The 17349-nt window shown below is 37.9% G+C and overlaps 1 protein-coding gene across 5 annotated transcripts in view; it reads right to left on the bottom strand.

Annotated features, from left to right (window-relative positions):
* LOC150085023 (ral GTPase-activating protein subunit alpha-1) overlaps positions 1–17349 on the bottom strand; it is a 529619-nt gene that overhangs the window by 511304 nt on the left and 966 nt on the right. The gene's annotated exons all lie outside the window — the stretch shown is intronic.

Raw genomic sequence — 17349 nt, 5'->3', positions numbered from 1 at the left:
TGCCAGTGGCTACTGTTAATCTATTAGTCCTTGCATCCCCACAAGCTAGCAGTTTTCCGACCCACCTAACACTGTCTCGATAGCATCAGCAAACATCCTTGCACCCTTTCTATTTAAGTGTATCCCATCCCTGTAGAAGCAATCTCTCCTGTTAACAAGTACAGTCCAGGCTGAAAAAAATTCTACCCCTTGAGCCTTGCACAATCCTTCCAGGGCCAAATTGATCGACAAGGCTCTCATCATATACTCCCTCCTATCGTGTCTGGGAGAAGTTGCAGACACTTTCAAATTCAACCCTAATTCACGGCTTTTTTTCAACAGTGACCTGTACTTGTTAAGTAATTCTGCTGGTCTCCTACTCTTAATATCATTAGTGCCAACGTGTACAACTATATCACCTTTTGTGCCCTTAAAAGACGATACCCGCTCTACAACGTCATCAACCTTTGCCCATGGCAGACATACCCTGGTCCTGTTCCACCTATCCTTTTTACAAAGCATGTTTCCTGTTTCCCTGACAATAGAGTCACCAACAACTACATTCTTTTGGGACCAGCGCATTCTGCCTTGGGGGTTGCCGCTGTGTTGCGTGATGACCAAGTGCAAGCTCTGGCATTGGTGTGGGCAGCTGAGAGCTTGATGGGCCCCTCACTTTTAATCCTTCGAGGGCATCCACCCTGTCCTTCAAGCTCTCATATAGGCCCATAACAATGCTGAGTTGTCGCCTGATTTCCTTACACTCCTTGCATCGCGCACACACAAAGACATCCCCCATGGCAGTATCATGTTCCGTACCTGACTGCTCCACAAACATCAAGCAAGTAGTGCATTTTAATAGACTGTGATTCAGAAGGCAACTGGGCCCCACAGTTGTCCCCTGAGCCACAGCACTCCCATTAGCATGAGCATTTTGCTTTGCTGCTCTGGTCAGAGTCATGATTTCAATTTAATTTCAATAAAATTTCAATTTCAATACAAAATTAAAACCCTAAACTTATATCTCAACAGAGTTATAATGCTATATTTATGTTTCAGTATCAAGTGTTATCTACGAAATCCCTTTATATAACTTCCGTATCAAGTTAAGTATTAATTATTTATTTTTTACTAATTTTTTATGTTACGTAACCTAAGTCGTTATATGTATAGTTAAAAGTACAATTTAATTGACAATGAAGTTCAACAAGATTAATTATCAGATTAATTGACAATATTATGTACTATACTATACTATATTAAGCTTATGCTATCTATTTCGAGATATTTTGTATCGCGTAACAATGGCGGCTATTTACGAACGGTAAACACGTGGATTTGATACCCTTTCTAAGTAATATCTACAAAATCTCTGTCTAACTTACTTTAATCTAAGTATCGTAAATAGGAATATAAAACTACTCTAGAAAATAAGTTAATATGCCAATTTAAGCTAATAAAACAGAAAATAAATCTGAAAAAACTTCTCTGTTCCAGGAGCTGCAAAAATGTACGTCCGCACAGGCTACCCTCGTTCTCAAACTCTGTTTGCTTACTTTCTTTGCCGCCTCCTTTAATATAACTGGATAGACTCCATCCACCCCAGGTGCCTTTCTTATGTTTATCTTCAACAATTTCTCCTCCACTTGACTCTCAGTTATTACAAGATTATCTAGCTTACTGCCAGAGTTGAATACACCTCTTACATTCCCCTCGCTGAATAACTCCTCATGTGTGAATGTAGATGCAAATATTCATTTAGTTTGCTAGTTACCTGAGCAGGATCATCAACAGTGGAACCAGCAATATCAAGTGGACCAATCTGATTCATCCCTTTCCTTCTAGAGTTTACATAAGTAAACTTTGCTGTTTTTTTTGCATCCTTTGCCAAAGATTTCTTGTAATCTGCCTTCGCCTGCTTAACCTCCTTTGTAACTTGGTTACAGACCAGCTTATATCTATCATAGGCTTCTGTGTCACATGTTAATTTATATGTATCCCATGCATTTTTCTTCTCTGTCACATGTCTAATTAGTTCATCTGACATCCATTTAGGCCTAAATCTTGAACAATATTTCTTTGTTGGTATGAAAAGCCTAGTAGCTTCCAAGATTAATTCTTTGAATGCTTCCCATTTTGAATTTGCTGTTGCTAACATCATTAGTTGGTTCCACCGTATAGAATTTAAATACTGTCTCAGACCACCGTAGTGACCTTTACAAAAGCAAAAACCCATCCCTTTACCCTTGATGGTAATTACCTCTTTGAGTAAATCCCACTTCAGCACACTGTGATCACTGCCACCTAGTGGTTCCTTTATCAGCAGATTCTTGATGCATGAAGAATCACTACTGATAATCAGATCAAGAGTATTACTCCCTCTAGTTGCCTCCCAAACATGCTGCTGTAGAAAACAATCATCCAATAAATCCACAAAAGCCTTGCTAGTGTGTGTGTGACCAACTCACAAATTTCAGTCAATCTCTGGGAAATTAAAATCCCCCATTATAAGACATCCTGATTTACTGGCCCACTATTTCTCTGCACAATTACTCATTATACTCATGAGATTCATTTGGCCTATAACACACACCTACTCTCATTTTTCCTTTCCCAGTGCTTATGTCACACCAAACAGACTCAACATTGCATTGTCCCCCCAACATCAATTGGATGCACTCCCTTAGATTTTGTGTTTCTTAACTAACAGCATAACCCCAATTGACGAGCTTGCAGCCTGACCATGAGAAATCATTTGTTAATGAAACTAGACTTTAAATTGCTATCAGATAAGATATTGTGGATAATTGCACCCCTTATTGTCAAGTAAAACACTTACATTTAAAGGTGAGAAATGTAGTGGCGAAAAAAAATGCCAAGCAATGGATTACTGTTCTCCTAGCAGCAAACATGGCTGGCACAGAGAAGATTCCTCTTTTAATCATTGAGAAAGCCCAGAAGACTCAATGCTTTAAAGGTTTGAAGGCATTACAGACTATGTATCGAGAAAACTGAAAAGGCATTGATGACATCACAAATCTAAGAAGAATGCATCAGACAGATCGCAGGATGAGTGAGATCAATAGAAAAGTTTTGCTGTTTGTGGATAATTGCACCCCTTATTGTCAAGTAAATGACTTACGTGCAATCACCTATCACCAAATATGATGTCAGTTCTTCAGCCACTTGAACATGGTGTAATCAAGTGTTTTAAGAAAAATTACCAAAGAATACTATTAAACAAAATTGTGCTTTAAAGCAAAATTCAATGTGGAATCGACATCCTGCAGGCAATATATTTGTGTGTTTCAGCAGGGGATGAAGTTGATTAAAAAATTGATCGCCAACTGCTTCAAACATGCTGCATTTACCACATTGAATGATGCAATGCGTAAAGTTTCACATGCTTCTTTCTCTATTAATTGCGAAGAACGGTCCTGACAATAGGAAAAAATATTTGAGGAAAACTTAAGTTTCAAAGAATATGCAGAAATGGATGCAGACATTGAATGTTTCAGGATATGCACAAATAAAGAGGAACTCATTGCAGATGTAATGGGATCTTCTGAAATTTGTAGTGATGAAGATGTGAAACCTACGTTGCTTGAACAAGAAGTTTTAGTGAAAGATGCTCATCTAGGATTAGAACTTGTACATAAATTTCTTCAAGTGCAGCCTAACTGCGAAAATGAAATAACTGCTATCGTGCACTTTCATAATTCTCTTTTAAAACATGTTCTAGTGAAACTGGTAGAGCATGTTTTAAAAGAGAATTATGAAAATGCATCAGAGCATGTGTTTTGACAGATTATTTTAAAGTATGAAACAATTCTCTTGTTAGGTCTTGATAGGTATGTAGTGAAATTTACAATTTAACTGTAATATTACTGCACTCTACAATCAATGCAAATTTTTCAATCATAATTTTCTTGTTTAATACTGTAGTACATATTATAAATAAAATAATACTATATTGTATTTAATAGAATTACATTAAATGTTCAAGCTTTTACTTGTTTTGTTGCTGATTTCATAAATGATTGCTATAACATCCTTCTGATATAATGACCATTTTTCTAATTCCCCCTGGCGATCATCATATGGAGCTTCAACTGTAAATCTTTTATTCCACACTCTAGCTTAAAATCTAGTTCTTTTTCTAAACCTTGGTTTTCCAATAAATGTGCTAAGGCTGTTCAAGGTAAGAATGTTGCATATTGCAACTGACCCAAATCTCCAGGTTCCTTTTCTACCTACATTAAAGCTCGCAAAAACATAAAGAGCACTTATTAATCAATTCAAACTAGATTTGGAATAGACTGAAAGCAGAAAATTTGCTTCTTGCCCAAATGATAGTTGAGTATTTTGGTCTCTTACCAAAGCTAATGGCTTCGACTTTTGTCCATCTATACTTCCACCTCTGTTATTGTCTCTGAGCTAAAGATAAAGCTAATTTGCTAACATCCTACTTTTCTTCTAACTCTTGCACTAATGATCTTGCAAACCAACTCTTACCCATCCCCAGTACACCCCATTCAATGCTTCTTGTGGTCTTCAATCAAAAGGACATCAGAAGGAATTCTGAGCAATCTTAATCAATGCTTCTTGTGGTCTTCAATCAAAAGGACATCAGAAGGAATTCTGAGCAATCTTAATGCCAAGCAAGCTCTACCAGGCTCCGACACTATTTCTCCATTTGATCTCAAAACTTATGCTCCTGTTCTGTGTTGCCTTTTGCACATTTTCTTATTCCAATGCTGTTTTTTCTTCTGCTTGGAAATTTGCACATATCCAGCCAATTCCTTAAGGGGTGACAAATTCCTTCCATCCAATTATCGTCTCATTGCACTTACTTCTACTCTTTCCAAACTAATGAGGAAATCCATTAACTGCCAACTCTTACAATATGCCCTTCCATCTGGTCAATGATCGCCAGTATGGATTCCATTAGTGTTGATCCACTCGTGATATATTGGTTTATGTCACCCATCAATGGATAAATTCAATGGAAAAGTTTGGCTAAACTCAAGCAGGTGCTCTTGAAATTCCTAAGGTTTTTGAGTGCATCTGCCATAAAGGTCTTCAAAACAAGCTAACATCTTATGGATTGCCATATGTTTTGTTTTAATTGGGTATCCAGTTTTCTCTCTGACAAAGCAATGGGTGCGGGTAGACTGCTCTCTGTCTTCTAACTTGTCCATTTTTGCTGGTGTTCCAAGGTTCAGTTCTTTCTCCATCTCTTTTCCCTCTTGTATATTAACAACCTTCTTCCACCGCAGGTAAATGAACCACTAGATGGCAGTGATCACAGTGTGCTGAAGTGGGATTTACTCAAAGAGGTAACTACCATTAGGGGTAAAGGGAAGGGTTATTGCTTTCGAAAAGGCGACTACGATGGACTGAGACAGTATTTAAATCCTATACAGTGGGACAAACTGATCATGTTACCAACAGCAAATTCAAAATGGGAAGCATTCAAAGAACTTATCTTGGAAGCTACTAGGCTTTACATACCAACTAAGAAATATTGTTCAAGGTTTAGGCCTAAATGGATGTCAGATGAACTAATGAAACATATGGCAGAGAAGAAACATGCATGGATACATACAAATTAACACGTGACACAGAGCCTATGATAGATACAAGTTGATCTGTAACCAAGTTACAAAGGAGGTTAGGCAGGCGAAGGCAGATTACGAGAAATATTTGGCAAGGGATGCAAAGAAAAACAGCAGAGAGTTCTTTACTTATGTAAACTCTAGAAGGAAGGGGATGAATCAGATTGGTACACTTGATATCAATGGGTCAACTGTTGATGATCCTGCTCAGGTAGCTAACAAACTAAATAAATATTTTGCATCGACAATCACGCATGAGGAGTTATTCAGCGAGGAGAATGCCAGAGGTGTATTCAACTCTGGCAGTAAGCTAGAGAATCTTGTAATATCTGAGAGTAAAGTGGAGAAGAAATTGTTGAAGATAAATACAAGAAAGGCACCTGGGGTGGATGGGATCTATCCAGTTATATTAAAGGAGGAAGCAAAGGAAGTAAGCAAACCCTTAGCCATAATTATGAGAGCTTCCTTGGACTCAGGGGAAGTACCCATGGACTGGAGATGTGCAAATGTGACCCCAATTCACAAAGGAGGATCAAAGGGCGACTCAAGTAATTATAGATCTGTTAGTTTAACTTCTGTTCCCGGAAAATTAATGGAGGCACTGGTTAAAGAAGCACTGCAGGATCATCTAGACAAGACTTCAGTTATAGCTCAGACACAGCATGGTTTTGTTAAGGGGAAGTCTTGAGTGACCAATTTGATTGGATACTATGATGCAGTCACAAAAGAACTGGATGCAGGGAATAACTTTGATATTATATACTTGGATCTTAGAAAGGCTTTTGATACTGTTGGTATCAAAATACATGGAAGACTGCTGCACAAATTGGAGCAGTGTGGCATTGGAGGCAAATTGCTGCTATGGATAAAGGGGTGGTTGAGGGGGAGAAGACAGAGTGGTAATCATCGGACACTGCTCATCGTGGATTAATGTTATGAGTGGAGTCCCTCAGAGTTCAGTATTGGGTCCATTATTGTTTCCTGTATTTATAAATGATATTGATGATGGTATATCAAGCTTAATCTCCAAGTTTGCAGACGATACGAAGGTTGGCAGGGTTGTCAAGGACACTACTGACACTATGTTACTGCAACAGGATCTGGAAAGGTTGAGCAGATGGGCTGAGAGGTGGCAAATGAAGTTTAACATTGACAAATGTAAAGTACTACATAGGGGAAACAGCAACCCCAGAGCAACATATCAACTCTGTGGTACTACACTGACAGTGGTAGAGAATGAAAGGGACCTGGGGGTGGTTGTGCAGGCAGATATGAAGTTTTCTGAGCAGTGCAGACGGGCTGCAAGAGTAGCTCATGGTGTATTGTCGATGATATATAAGAATTTTTCTAGCAGAAATAAGGAGGTGATTATTCCCTTGTATAAGGCAATGGTCAGGCCACACCTAGAGTACTGTATACAGGTCTGGAGGCCTCATTTCAAGAAGGATGTAGAGATGCTGGAACGAATACAGAGAAGAGCAACAAAAGTGGTGAATGGAACAAAGGGGTGCTCTTACGAAGAAAGGCTTAAGTTTTGCAAATTAGTGTCTGGAGACTAGGCACCAGCGAGGTGATCTGATAGAGGTGTATAAAGTCTTGAATGGTTTGAGCATGCTCAAAGCTGATTGGATTCTTCCTCTTGCTCAGAATAATCACCTGAGAGGGCATAAATTCAAATTGAGGAAAGACAGATGTAGGATAGACGTGAGGAAATTTGCCTTTAGCCAACGGGTGGTTGGTTGGTGGAACAGACTTCCATCCCTTGTCATGGAAGTTGATAGCCTAAATAAGTTAAAGGCTCAGCTGGACAGGTATTTCGAACGAACAGAGGGGGTGAAGTGAAAGTGGTTATTTTTTATTTATTTATTTTTTATTTTTTTGGCTGATGCTGCATAAGCTTGCTTTCTCGCATCAAATGCCTCTACTAATGCTGATTGGAAATGATATCCACAGTTTTGCAGAAGATAGCATGCTGCACCCCACTGTGCAGTTTGAGGAACCTTGCTCTGTACAAACAGCTTCATCTTCTTGAATATCTATAACTAATTCCTTAAATACTCATCTCCAGGTAATTCTTCATTGGAGCTAAGTTAACTTAGTTAAATTTAATTCTTCTAAAACTCGACCTTGTCTTATATCTCAAAAAAAAAAAGGATTCTTCTACTCCTATGCTTATATTCAATGGCACTTAGATTTCTAGACAAGATCACATATCTCTATTAAGGATTATTCTGACTTCTATCTCTCTTGGCAAATCAAAAATATTGCTTCCTCTGCATATAAAAAATTGGGTTTTCTTTTTTGCTCTCAGAATTACTTTTCTTCTAAACAACTCACTCCGCAAATCTGAAATCTGCCCTACTATGGAATATTGTTCCCACATCTGTGTCAGTGGTCCCCATAACCTCTCTCAAACTTCTAGATTACATTCAAAAGAGGTTAATTAATGACCAATCTCTTACAAAGTCTCTCCATTCTGTGTCTCATAGATATTCTGTTTTTGCTGCATGTCTTTTTTATAAATATATTCATAGACACCGTTTCTCTGAATTGATTTCTATAATTTATCCCCACCTCTCCCTCTCTCTCTCTCTTCCAAACCAGTCCGAGTATATGCCGCAACTAGTTTGTTTGTCTGGATTTTTTTGGCGCATTAGCAACTAGTCAACTTTTTACTATCCAACTTGTAGAACCAAGTTTTTATCCCTTCAACTTCCCTTCACATATATTTCCTGAAAATTACAATCCACAGAAGTACAAGTTTAATGTCAACAAGTCTTCTCTCTTCTCAACTTTCAAACAATGCACAGTACTAAATACTATAGGTTCTAATAAATACTATAGGTTCAAAACATCAAAGGCAGATATTGTTGGGATATCAGAGACGTGGTGTCACACAGATATAAGGAATGCAGAACTGGAATTTGGGGAGTAAAACGTCTACAAAAAGGATAGACTGGATAGGAAGGGAGGAGGGGTTATGCTATTAGTTAAGAAATACATAAAATCCAAGGAAGTGAAGCCAGTGGACATCGCTGGACAGTGCAGTGTCGCGTCAGTTTGGTGTGACATAAGCATTGGGAGATCAAAATTGAGAGTAGGAGTGTGCTATAGGCCTAATGACTCTGATGAGTATAATAAGATACTGTACAGGGAAATAGAGTGGGCCAGTAAATCAGAGAGTCTTATAATGGGAGATTTTAATTTCCCAGATATTGACTGGAATTTGGGGGCTGGTCACTCACACACTAGCAAAGGCTTTTTGGATTTATTGGATGATTGTTTTCTACATCAGCATGTTCAGGAGGCAACTAGAGGGAAGAATACTCTTGATTTGATTATCAGCAGTGATTCTTCATGCATTAAGAATCTGCAGATAAATGAACCACTAGGTGGCAGTGATCACAGTGTGCTGAAATGGGATTTACTCAAAGAGGTAACTACCATTAGGGGTAAAGGGAAGGGTTATTGCTTTCGTAAAGGCGACTACGATGGACTGAGACAGTATTTAAATTCTATACAGTGGGATCAACTGATGATGTTACCAACAGCAAATGCAAAATGGGAAGCATTCAAAGAACTTATCGTTGAAGCTACTAGGCTAAACATACCAACTAAGAAATATTGTTCAAGGTTTAGGCCTAAATGGATGTCAGATGAACTGATGAGGCATATGGCAGAGAAGAAACATGCATGGGATACATACAAATTAACACATGACACAGAAGCCTATGATAGATACAAGTTGATCTGTAACCAAGTTACAAAGGAGGTTAGGCAGGCGAAGGCAGATTACGAGAAATCTTTGGCAAGGGATGCAAAGAAAAACAGCAAAGAGTTCTTCACTTATGTAAACTCTAGAAGGAAGGGGATGAATCAGATTGGTCCACTTGATATCGATGGGTCAACTGTTGATGATCCTGCTCAGGTAGCTAACAAACTAAATGAATATTTTGCATCGACATTCACACATGAGGAGTTATTTAGCGAGGGGAAAGCCAGAGGTGTATTCAACTCTAGCAGTAAGCTAGAGAATCTTGTAATAACTGAGAGTAGAGTAAAGTGGAGGAGAAATTGTTGAAGATAAACACAAAAAAGGCACCCGGGGTGGATGGGATCAATCCAGTTATATTAAAGGAGGCAGCAAAGGAAGTAAGCAAACCCTTAGCCATAATTATGAGAGCTTCCTTGGACTCAGGGGAGGTACCCATGGACTGGAGATGTGCAAATGTGACATCAATTCACAAAGGAGGATCAAAGGGCGACACAAGTAATTATAGATCTGTTAGTTTAACTTCTGTTCCCGGAAAATTAATGGAGGCACTGGTTAAAGAAGCACTGCAGGATCATCTAGACAAGACTTCAGTTATAGCTCAGACAAAGCATGGTTTTGTTAAGGGGAAGTCTTGAGTGACCAATTTGATTGGATACTATGATGCAGTCACAAAAGAACTGGATGCAGGGAATAACTTTGATATTATATACTTGGATCTTAGAAAGGCTTTTGATACTGTTGCACATGGAAGACTGCAGCACAAATTGGAGCAGTGTGGCATTGGAGGCAAATTGCTGCTGTGGATAAAGGGGTGGCTGTGGGGGAGAAGACAGAGAGTGGTAATCAATGGACACTGCTCGCCATGGACTAATATTATTAGTGGAGTCCCTCAGGGCTCAGTGTTGGGTCCATTATTGTTTTCTGTATTCATAAATGATATTGATGAGGGTATATCAAGCATAATGTCGAAGTTTGCAGACGATACAAAGGTAGGCAGGGTTGTCAAGGACACTACTGACACAATGCTGCTGCAACAGGATCTGGAAAGGTTGAGCAGATGGGCTGAGAGGTGGCAAATGAAGTTTAACATTGACAAATGTAAAGTACTACACATGGGAAACAGCAACCCCAGAGCAACGTATCAACTCTGTGGTACTACACTGGCAGTGGTAGAGAATGAAAAGGATCTGGGGGTAATTGTGAAAGCAGATATTCAGTTCTCTGAGCAGTGTTGACAGGCTGCAAGAGTAGCTCATGGTGTCTTGTCAATGATATACAGGAATTTTTATAGCAGGCATAAGGAGGTGATTATTCCCTTGTATAAGGTCAGGCCACACCTTGAGTACTGTATACAGGTCTGGAGGCCTCATTTCAAGAAGGATGTAGAGCTGTTGGAACGAGTAGAGAGAAGAGCAACAAGATTAGTGAATTGAACAAAGGGTTTCTTACGAAGAAAGGCTTAAGTTTTGCAAATTACAGTGTCTGGAGACTAGGCACCAGCGAGGTGATCTGATAGAGGTGTATAAAGCTTTGAATGGTTTGAGCATTCTCAATGCAGATGGGATTCTTCCTCTTGCTCAGAATAATCACCTGAGAGGGCATAATTTCAAATTGAGGAAAGACAGATGTAGGATAGATGTGTGGAAATTTGCCTTTAGCCAGCCGGGTAGTTGGTTGATGGAACAGACTTCCATTCCTAGTTGTGGAAGTTGATAGGCTAAATAAATTTAAGGCTCAGCTGGACAGGTATTTCGAACGAACGGAGGGGTGAAGTGGAAGTTTTTTTTTTTTTTTTTTGGCTGATGCTGCATAAGCTTGCTTTCTTGCATCATATGCCTCTACTAATGCTAATGTAGCAACTTGCCCTTAATACAATAGAACGTCGGTTATCTGGAAGACAGTTATACGAAATAATTTGAAAGGCTGAATTTTCTTGTTTTTTTTTTTTTTTTTTTTACAGTAGTACAGTAAGAGCCGGTTAATAGTGATCACGTTTTCAATTTAAATTTTGATCTTAATAAGCGAACGATCGCATTTACTACCCGTTTAAAAAAGATCGTACAAACAAAAAGCCCAATAAACCGAAAACTGCAAATTGTTTTTATTGTTTTAAGGTTGTGACCTCTAGAATGCTAAGTGGCCTTCATAAATGTGCTTTTGAAAAATATCAGAGACTGGGGTTTTCTCAGAAACAATTAGGGAATTTCAGATTAGTTTAGCTCCAGATTCAGTAAGAATAATATTGGCCCAAAATTGTGCAACTTATTATTTTTCTCAATTTTTTAAAGTAAAATTATTAATAGAAATAGAAATGGTGAAAATTTAGGAAATCTCTCCAAAGAGTAATGTGGAGACTTCAACAATTTACAACATCAAGAAAAATTCCAATGCTATAACAGAATGTGCCGATTATGGATAATGAAGGAGGATCTAGCAGGAAAAAAATGTTAAAACCTAAAAATGCCACTTTAGAGAGTGAACTTTATTTGTAGTTTCCTCAGAAGCGAAGTTTAGGTGAACCAGCGTCTATGTTGAGTCAATGTTGTGCGAAAAAGCATTGAATTTTAATCGAAAATTAAGAGGTAATGAAGATTTTAAGGCAAGCACAGGATGGCTGAAAAACTTTAAACTAAGACATGTTTAACTAAGGTATACATGAACTAAGGTATACATGAACTAGATATTCAAGACGAGAAACTTTCTGCAGATGAATCGACATTGGTGTACTTTAAAAGTTTGCTTCAGTTATAGCAGATTAAGGGAAAGAAAACTTTTATAATGTTGATGAGACGGGCTTATTGTGGAAAGCATTACAGAGAAAAACCCTAGCCACTAAAAGAGAAATGTTTGCACCAGGTTTTAAGATCAGAAATGGGCAAGTTACAATTGCTATGTGTGCAAATGCTACTGGGACGCACAGATTGTTTGTGTTTGTTATCGGTAAGTCAAAAAAACCGAGAGCATTTAAAAATCTTTCTAATTTTCCTGTTTTGTATAAAAATCATAAAAATGCCTGGATGGATGTTTCTGTTTTCTGAGATTGGTTTATAATTTTTTTTCTTTTGATTTAATTAATCTTAATTATTTAATTTAATAATTACATTTATTTAAATTAAATTAATTTAATAAATTTTACCTTGCATTTGATTATCCGGAAAATTTGGCAATCCGGAAGAGGTCAGACATCAATTATTCCAGATAACTGACTCTCTACTGTAACATATACTATTCAAATTTGTACAGTAGTTCTTCCAGGCACAACAGTATCAAAAGCTTTCCTGAAATCCAAGAATATATGATATCAAAATTATTTTTATATCCAGTTCCTTTGCAACCACATCATAGTATTATCCAATCAAATTTGTCAGACAAGACTTTCCCTTAACAAACCTATGCTGTGTCTGAATTATTACTGCAGTCTTGTCTAGATGATCCTGCAATGCTTCTTTAACCACTGACTCCATTATTTTCTCTGGAACACAAGTTAAACAAACAGGTCTGTAATTACTTGTGTCACCCTTTGATCTCCCTTTGTGAATTTGCACATCTCCAGTCCGTGGGACTTCTCCTGAGTTCAAGGATGCTCTCATAATTATGGCTAAGAGTTTGCTTACTTCCTTTGCTGCCTCTTTTAATATAACTGGATAGCTCCCACCCACCCCAGGTGCCTTTCTTATGTTTAACTTCAACAATTTCTCCTCCACTTTGTTCTCAGTTATTACAAAATCATTAAGCTTCCTGTTAGAGTTTAATAAGCTTCCGTCCTCCACTTCCCTACACAATTCCTCATGTGTGACTGTAGATGCAAAATACTCGTTCAGTTTTCCAGCTATCTGAGCAGGATCATCAACAGTCGAACCGTCGATATCAAATGGACCAACGATTCATCATTCCCTTCCTTCTATTAATAGTAGTACAGTAAGCACCTTCTAGAGTTTATATAAGTAAAGTAGTCCTTGCTGTTTTTCTTAGCATCCTTTGTCAAAGATTTCTCGTAATCTGCCTTCACTTGCCTAACCTCCTTTGTGACTTCGTATCAGAGTATAAACAAGAACATGTCTCCATACTTGAACACGGTATTCCAAATGCGGTCATCTTACAATTGCCTTAAACTGTGCGATTATTGACTTCTTTATCTCGACAGGATACTATTCAATAAATCAGTCACAGGACACCACGCGCTTTCCTCGCAGTCTGTTTACACTGCTCAGAGTACTTCATATCTGCCCATATTGTAACTCCCAGATTCCTTTCTTTTATACTATTTTTAATTCAATTGTATAAGTTACTTTAGGGTTGCTATCCCCAAGTGTAAGTTGCTATCCCCTTGCATTTTGCTGCATGGTCTTACACTTGGAGAAGATCATATGTAAGAGATACAGCTGCCACTTTTCTGACAATTCTTGAAGCCTGTACAAGTCATCCTGAAGGAGTACTGCTTGGCGGTGATCATTAACGACTCTCCTAATCTTTACATAGGCTGCAAATTTTGACATCACATCCCGTAGTTGACACTGTTTATGAAATTCGGAAACAACAGTGGTCCAAGAACCAATGCTTAGAGAACCCCACTTCTGATGTCACACCAAGCTAAAGAATATCCATTAATCACAACTCTGCCTTCTGCCTGCAGCCACCTTGCAATCCATCTTTGAACCTTTCCAGTAATTCCAACATGTTCCAGCTTATACAGTAACCGCTTGTGAGGGCCTGAATCAAATGCCTTGCTAAAATCCAAATAAACTATGATGAAATTGCTCCCTAAATCCGCCTCATGAGTAACTACGTCAAAATAGCTTACCAAGTTAGTTAAATATGATCTTCCCTTAACAAAATCATTCTGTGTCTTCAGAATGCCATTTCTTTCTAAATGTTATTGGATTGCACTCTTAATCATTGCCTCTAAGATTTTCTTCTAACACTGAAGTCACGGTTAGAACACTGAACCACCTTTATGAATTGGTGATATGTTGGCACTTCTCCAATCCAAAGAAATCTCTCCCAAGTCCAATGATAACCTCATTTATTACAGCCAGATTTAGAGGTGTAATTGCTTCAGAGTCCAAAGGTCGTGGGGTGCCCAGAACACAATTACTGCTATTCAAAGACCTCCCTTTGAATACCACTGGTACTAATATTTACCAGAGCTCCAAGCTACCTGAATTCAGCACTTAGTTATGAGAGCATGCTTGCATGGAATCTTTCAGATGCCATGCAAAAAATGTCTTTTTCCTTTTGAAATGTGTCACTTATTCCACAACCATAAGTTGTATGGTTGTGGAATAAGTGACATCCTACAACCATATAAAATTTTGCCCTCTACAATCCATCCTGAAGGTTGATTGGGATATGAATTAAGGGCAACAGATATGCACCAACAGCATATTATAATTCGGCTCTTTTTATCAGTCATATTTTTCTGAAAATTACTCTTTTGTCTAGGGCAGGTGAATGGGGGAGGCAGATATGACAAGATGAAAAGTTAGAAATTGAAAGAAGGGGTATAATAAAAGAGGAGTCTGAAAAACCATAAACAGCTTAAGCAGTTTTAAACATATAGTGCGGTAATTCCTAATTTACCTACCAACAGATGCTTTGGATGATGCCATCAACCAAAAACATCTGTGAATTTTTGAAAAAAAGCAAAATCTCAGGATTCCTCGAGCATCTTAAGAGTATCCCCTCCACCAACTGCATAATTAATTTTTTTCAATTAAAGTCATATAGCTGGATCTTATTATCCAGTAAAATGTGAAAATTAAGAAGAAATTATTACAATTTCCCATTTTCAACTTTTTCTTGCCATTTACCAAAAAAAATTGATTGGTGAAATCTGTATACCAATGCACCTGTTGGTGTTACTGTTTTGATGCACCTACTGAAAGGTTAACCCTGAGTTAGAATTGCAGGGTTGACGAGACAGGTGATAATATTTCAGCAATTCATGCTCTTCATCCACACAGCTGAAACTCCTAATACGTATTTTTGAAAATAATTTGGTTTCTCCACATAAAATTCAAAAAAATTTCTGTTAATTATCACACAATTAAGAAAAATTCATGAATTAAGTTCAACTTAATTATATGCACACCAGCTTGCTATCATCAATAACTATAAGTTATTGATGATAGCAAGCTGGCTTTACTGCCGAGTGTTTTCCTCCAATCAGAAATATTCTCTGGCTTCACAACATTGAACCATAATCTGGAATCAAATTGTTGATTCCTGTGCTTCATATTCAGGATGCCAGCCTGTAACTGACAGGCTGGCATCCTGTTGCAAGCAATTACTGAAGCATATGGGTTTTCCAATTTGCATTTTGCTTGCAAACTGGTCTAAAGTTAATTTTAATTTCAAAAATTAATTAAAATGTATATTTTTTAATATAAAAATAGATTTTTCATAATTACATTAAAAAAATATTGAAAATAAAGGTGCCATCAAAAAAAAAAAAAAAAGGACATTTTTGAAATATATTTAGCTGATTTTTCAAATATAACTGCATGGAGTCAAACTGACCCTGCGTACTTGGAGGATTAACATTCCTTCTCATGCCTGATGAGAAATTAATAAAATATTTTCAATTCAACAAAAATCTAAAAATTAAATTTTTATTAAAAGAATGCTGATGGATGTCACATTGACAGGATTAAAGGTCTTGGTCAGATGACTGCAATTAGATGAAATTTATTTTGACCTGTGAAAAGCATTAATATATCTTTCACTTTGATGGACAAATTAAAGAAATACAGGGTTAAAAAACAAAGCACTATTATGATTTAAAGATTATTCCAACAGAAGGTTGTGTGTGTTTAAAGAAATTTCATTTCTCTCTTCTCTCCAAGTTGCACTGTTCTATGAGGAGATGGTCTTAAGTGGGTTCAAGGCTTTTGTATTATTCATAAATTATTTTTCTTCTCACATATAGGAAAGGTCATGCCTGACCAATTTGATTGGATACTATGATGTAGTTACAAAAGAACTGGATGCAGGGCATAACTTTGATATTATATATTTGGATCTTAGAAAGGCTTTTGATACTGTTGCACATGGAAGACTGCTGCACAAATTGGAGCAGTGTGACATTGGAGGCAAATTGCTGCTATGGATAAAGGGATGGTTGAGTGGCAAAAGACAGAGAATGGTAATCAATGGACACTGCTCAATGTGGACTAATGTTATTAGTGGAGTTACTCAGGGTTCAGTGTTGGGTCCGTTGTTGTTTTCTGTATTTATAAATGACATTGATGATGGTATATCAAGCTTAATGTCCAAGTTTTCAGACGATACAAAGGTTGGCAGGGTTGTTAAGGACACTACTGATGCTATGCTGCTGCAACACGATCTGGAAAGGTTGAGCAGATGGGCTGAGAGGTGGCAAATGAAGTTTAACATTGACAAATGTAAAGTACTACACATGGGAAACAGCAACCCCAGAGCAACGTATCAACTCTGTAGTACTACACTGACAGTGGTAGAGAATGAAAGGGACTTAGGGGTGGTTGTGCAGGCAGATATGAAGTTCTCTGAGCAGTGCAGACGGGCTGCAAGAGTAGCTCATGGAGTATTGTCAATGATATACAGGAATTTTTCCAGCAGGGATAAGGAGGTGATTATTCCATTGTATAAGGCAATGGTCAGGCCACACCTAGAGTACTGTATACAGGTCTGGAGGCCTCATTTCAAGAAGGATGTAGAGCTGCTGGAACGAGTACAGAGAAGGGCAACAAGATTAGTGAATGGAACAAAGGGGTGCTCTTACGAAGAAAGGCTTAAGTTTTGCAAATTACAGTGTCTGGAGACTAGGCACCAGCGAGGTGATCTGATAGAGGTGTATAAAGCCTTGAATGGTTTAAGCATGCTCAATGCTGATGGGATTCTTCCTCTAGCTCAGAAAAATCACCTGAGAGGGCATAAATTCAAATTGAGGAAAGACAGATGTAGGATAGACGTGCGGAAATTTGCCTTTAGCCAGCGGGT

The sequence above is a fragment of the Mastigoproctus giganteus genome, chromosome 6 (assembly GCF_048544385.1).
Source record: "Mastigoproctus giganteus isolate SK-2022 chromosome 6, ASM4854438v1, whole genome shotgun sequence".
Classification (NCBI taxonomy): Eukaryota; Metazoa; Arthropoda; class Arachnida; order Uropygi; family Thelyphonidae; genus Mastigoproctus; species Mastigoproctus giganteus.
Note: the sequence above shows the minus strand (reverse complement) of the source record. Positions and strands in the feature narration are given on the sequence as shown.